Source organism: Mercurialis annua, linkage group LG4 (genome assembly GCF_937616625.2).
Source record: "Mercurialis annua linkage group LG4, ddMerAnnu1.2, whole genome shotgun sequence".
NCBI lineage: Eukaryota > Viridiplantae > Streptophyta > Magnoliopsida > Malpighiales > Euphorbiaceae > Mercurialis > Mercurialis annua.
In genome coordinates, this window is record NC_065573.1 from 12,474,088 (window position 1) to 12,480,087 (window position 6,000).

The window sequence follows — 6,000 nt, forward strand, 5'->3', positions numbered from 1 at the left end:
AATATTACCCCTTTATGTTGGTAGTGGTGGGTTATTTATACCTGTTGACTTTGTTGGGATTTGGTACGAGGTAAGTCTATTCTGTCCGTACCGTCAGACAGATTTGGGGCTAGGTGTCAGGACTTTGTCTGTCAGTACCTTTGCTTTTCTGTCAGTGGATGTTTTATAGTCGTTCGAATGTTTCCCCAATTGTACGGTTGAGGGTAATATGGCTGTGTTCTCGTAACGTGGAGCTCGGTTAATCCGAGCTTGGTTGATCTGAGTATACTAACTCCTTGTACTCGGTAACTGTATGCTCGGACACCAGTGCTAATTTATTCATGCCTTTGTTGGTTATTACTGACCGTGTAAACCGGTTTTATGCTCGGACCTCGGCGGGTCGATTTTGGATGTTATCAGTCGTGAAAATTATTAGCTCGCTACTTTTGTTTTATTTAATATCAATTTTTCTTTTCTTTAACTTAGTCCTGTTAATAATGCTCCAACGAATAATAATTTCCACTTCAAATTATCATTTCGTGATCCGATTAATTCTCTTATTCCATCTAAACTTTTAAAGTCGAGTCTCAATCCCGTCCTACTTGACCTAAATTTCATAATTTAGGACTCGTGGAAAAATCCGATATCTTAATCTTCTATGGTTATTACAATGTTGGTGTAATATCTAGCTTAACTAGTGTGATTAGATTTGAGATTATTATAGTCGAATTATCAATGAAGATTTTAATCTTTCTGGCAAAAAAGAAATTATTTTTCAAAAAATTAACTTTAATGAAAATACAAATATAAAATTTTCTTTTCTTCAGTTATATAAAAATAATAACGTTTATGTGGATTTGAGTCTCTATTTTTAATAAAGCATAAGGTTTCCCTTTTCAATGACCTTTTATATTAGTAAAACTATCAGTGATGAAGCCCCAAGGCGCAGGTGAGTTGGTAAGGCGCTCTCCTGACTTAAGTGAGATTGCAGATTCGTACCGTACTCATGTATGCAGCCGTTTAAAACTTGGGGCTAGAGTTTTTCCTCCCGCAAGGGATCTACCCGGCTCGAGTAGGAGTCAATCTTAATGTGGAAGAACTAAAGGTGTCGTTTCATAGTTAGAAGCCGTTTAGAACACCTCATGGTCAAATCAAAAAAATTATTGGCGATGAATCAAATTTATTTACTAAAAGAATTTTTAAACTCTAAACTTTGTTTTACCAAAAGACTTTTTTTTTGGGTGGGAGATGGTGAATGTTCAGCTTTTAAGCCGGAAATCACTTTTTCTTCATCCATTATATAAATATATATGATTTACTTATTTTTCATGAATAATATTGCTTCGTTTTGGATATTGGTTATTTTGATGTGTTTTAATGAGTTTATTCATCATTGCACATGTACTTTTCTATTTCAATTAAAATACTTTTACTGGTTCGGATTTATTATAGCAGTTGGATGAATTCAATTTTTTGGTGTGGTTTTCTTGGGTTGATCAACATTTCATGCATATTTGAGCTTCCTTATTATAGATTGTTGGTAGATCAAGGTTTTAGCTACATCAACTCTTAGCTGTTAAGTAAGTTTATATTGTTAGGTTTGTAAGATGGTCTACAATCAAGGTTTGTGTGTTTTAGCATATGTTTCTTGTTTTATTTAGGTCATCAGAAATTCTCGGAACTCTTATAGTTGTAGGCAATTAACATAGAAAGCTAAAAAAATAAAATTCTCGGAACTCTTACAGTTGTAGGCACTTAACACATGAGAAGTAAAAGATAATTCTATAAATATGTTGATTCATAAAATAATATTAGATTATAGCTTCTAAACCCCATAGATTCAAAAAAATACTAGAAATTAGGCATCCAATAACCGTTGATTAATAAAGAATTTTGAATTCGAGAATAAAAGAGAAATCGCTTTCTAAAAAAAATTATTCATTTAAAACTTTCCTCTCTAAAATATAAGTCTTGCATATATATAAAAAAAATGAAACCCTAATTTTATACAAAAAATCCACTCTAGACACAATTAATAACATTAAATATATTAATTAAAAATCTAAAAATTTACTTTCGAATGGGTAAACGAATAAATTAACCCTAGAAGTGAGACTATTTATTAGTCAAGTTAAGAACTCTTGTTTATTGTTCCGTTTTTAGTCAAACAAGAACAAAAAATCAACAAATTTTACGATTTAGATTTGTGATCCAACTTTCTAAAATCTTTAAATCCACATCATAGCATATTATCAGTAGAGAAAGGGAAACAGTAGCAGCATATATATATTGTATGCATCTTCTAATTTTAGCAGAAACCGAACAGTGAATGAACAAATTACAAGCGTGCTAGAAACCAGATTCCAATCGTGTGTAGTCTTGACTTCAAAAACGTGATTTGTAGCTTGGTTAACCTTATAATTAACAAGAACTCAAATTTATGCCAAAGTAAATGAAAATTGAATGCTAAAAGCAGATTGAATTCAAACTCGTAAATTTGTTTACAAGATTGAAAATAAAAAAATAAAAGTGTTTATGAGCGATTTTTCTGTTAAGTGGTGTTTTTGGAATTTTGCTTGGGAGTCTCGATGTTTGATGCATTCTTCTATTTATAGTGGCTGTGATGGTAGTTGAAACCTTATTAAACCTCTAGCGCTTGTCCTCAAATCGTTTGGGGAAACCATTATTCACGTTGCATGGCTTCATATTAAAAAGTTGTACTTTTTCCTCAACTATTTTTCCCCCACGTTTACCTTTTTCCTCAACCTTAGGAAGTTGTATTTTTATATTTGAAATTGCGTATCCATACTTTGTTATGTTTGTCCTCTGGTTTTAGTCTCTAACTTGTTATGTAGCCTTGCAATCTCTTGAATCTTTTCATATTTGAAATATCAGAGATTTATACATAACCATAGGAATTCAAAATAGCAGAGGTTTGAAAGTGTTGACTATTATTCATTTCATACTTGTAAAGCTACTTATGTAAGGGTATTATATTCCTTTGTATAAGACTTGGAGTAATGGCCAAGTATAAGACTTGGAGTAGTGGCCAAGTATACTTGCTCCTTAAGTTAGTTTGCCTATATATATATGTGTATCTTTGTTTTAGGGATTAAGGTTTTCCCTTCTAATATTAGCCTCCAACTTCTCTTTTCTCTTATCAATGGTATTTGTTATTTTTCTCATTATTCTTATCATGGTATCAAAGCCAATTTCTCACTCTTGCCATTGATTTATCTCTCTGGTTGACGATTTCTCTACTCGACTTTTGGGTTTGTTCTCTCTAATTAGTTGATTTAGTTTGTTGTTGATTTTATTGATATGGCTGAAATTAGAGATGATTCGCTTCAAGCGGTTTGTGTTCAGTTAGATGGTAAAAATTATGCATATTGGAGTTATGTGATGAAATTTTTTCTAAAGGGTGAACAAAAATGGGGTTATATTTCGGGTGCCTTTGTTAAGCCTGAGGATAGTGCAGCTGCCGATTATGTGACTTTGTTAGATAAATGGGACGTGGATAATTCCAAGATCATTACTTGGATTAATAATTCTGTTAAGCGCTTGATTGGTACACAGTTAGCAAAATATGATACTGCTAAGGAGGTTTGGGATTATCTAGCTAGACTATACACATAGTCTAATTTTGCAAAACAATATCAGTTAGAATCTAATATTCGTGCTCTAAAGCAGAAAAGCATGAGTATTCAGGAATTTTATGATGCTATGACAGATTTGTGGGATCAACTGGCTCTCACAGAATCTGCTGAATTACACGCCTTTGGGGCTTATATTGCACGAAGAGAGGAGCAGAGATTAGTACAATTTTTAATGGCTCTTCGTGATGAGTTTAAAGGACTTCGAGGGTCCATTTTGCATCGTCATCCGCTGCCTTCTGTTGATTCTGTTGTTAGTGAACTTTTGGCTGAAGAAATTCGTCTTAAGCCTTCTATTGTTAAGGAAGTTTCTACTGCCTCTAATCCATCAGTCTTTGCCATGCCTCTGCGACCGATTTTAATTATCAATTCAGGCCTTATGGAACTGATACTCGGGATGAATGTGGTTTTTGTAAGCAGAAAGGTCATTGGAAATCAAAATGTCCAAAGTTGGGGAAAGGAAAACAGCAGTATGCTCAGCAACCCCATCAGCACTCTCATCAGTGGAGTTACCGATTACCTGCTCCTCATAATGGACCTCCTATTCTTCCTCGTCCTCACAATGCAATGACAACCTCTTCTTTAGATCCATCAATGATTGAGTAGTTTCAGCAGTTCCTTGCATCTCAGTCACATGCTTTGTCAGCTTCATCTCAAATAGGTTTGTCTTCTAGTTCGTCAGGTATATCTTCTTCTTCTTGAATTTTAGATTCTGGTGCTTTATATCACATGTTACCTAATTTTCCATCTTTTACCTCTCTAACTCCTAAAGTTTCAGTTCCTGTTATGAGTGCTAGTGGTACACCTATGCCCTTGCAAGGTATTGGTTCAGTTGTTACACATTCTTTGTCCTTATCTAATGTTTATCACATACCCAGTCTTACCATAAATCTTGCTTCTGTTGGTCAGCATTGTGATAATGGTTGCTTAGTTTCCTTGTCTTCTTGTGCTTGTTATGTTAAGGATCCAAAGTCTCAGAAAATGATTGGGATTGGTCATAGGGAAGGAGGACTTTATATATTGGATCAGCTCAAAACTCCTAAGATTGCGGCTGCTGTTCCTGGTGTGGATATATCATCTTTTCATTTGAGTCCTTCTTCGTCTTTGTTTTACTTGTGGCATTCTTTCCTTGGTCATGTCTCTAGGTCTCGTTTGCAATTTTTAGCTTCTACTGGAGTTTTAGGAAACTTAAAAACTCATGACATTTCTGATTGCATTGGCTGTAAACTAGCAAAATTTTATGCTTTGCCTTTTCCTAAAAGTAATACTATATTTGTTGCACCTTTTGTTCTTATTCATTCTAATGTTTGGGGACCCTCTCCTGTTTTTACAAAAGGAGGTTCTCGTTATTATGTCTCTTTTATTGATAACTGCACTCGTTATTGTTGGATTTATCTTATGAAACGTCGCTCAGACTTCTTAGGCATTTATAATGAGTTTTGATCTCTTGTGAAAATTCAACATGCATCTGTTATTAAATGCTTTAGATGTGATTTAGGGGAGGAATATACTTCTAATGCTTTTAAGGAACTTCTTACTTTAGATGGTACTATTTACCAAACTTCTTGCACTGATACTCCTGAGCAAAATAGAGTTGCAGAAAGAAAACATAGGCATATTCTTGAGACTGCCCGATCACATTTATTGTCTGCTATTGTTCCTAGTGAATTTTTGGGGGAGGCAGCTCTTACTTCTGTTTATTTGATTAATAGAATTCCTACTACTCATAATTCTGGCTTATCCCCTTATGAAAGATTGTATGGTAGTCCCCCAGATTATTCTTCTCTTCATGTTTTTGGTTCTACATGTTTTGTTCTTCTTCCTCATGTTGAACGGAGCAAATAAACTTCTCGGTCTACTATATGTGTCTTTCTTGGTTATGGTGCAGGACAGAAAGTGTATCGTTGTTTTGATCCAGTCAATCATAAGTTATATGTTTCTCGTCATGTTGTCTTTCTTGAACATATTCCTTATTTTACGATTCATGATCATTCCCACAGTATGTCTATGCCTGATCTTGTTTGTATTGAGCCTTTTACTGCTGATGATGATGATGATCTACCTCCTATTTGCAATTCTGACACTCCTATCGGCCCCTCAACTACAATCTTTACCTAATCATCTTTTGAGACGGCGGATACTAGTGAGCATCGATATCCTGTCTGAAATCATAAGTCTACTAGACAACCTGATTTTGATTATTCTTGTCTTTCAAGTTCATTTGTTTCCTTTCTTGCTTCTATTCATTGTCTCTTTGATCCTTCATGTTTCAAAGAAACAATTCTTGATCCTCTTTGGCAGTGTGCTATGGCTGAGGAGCTAACTACTCTTCATCAAACCCATACTTGGGATTTAGTGTCTTTTCCTG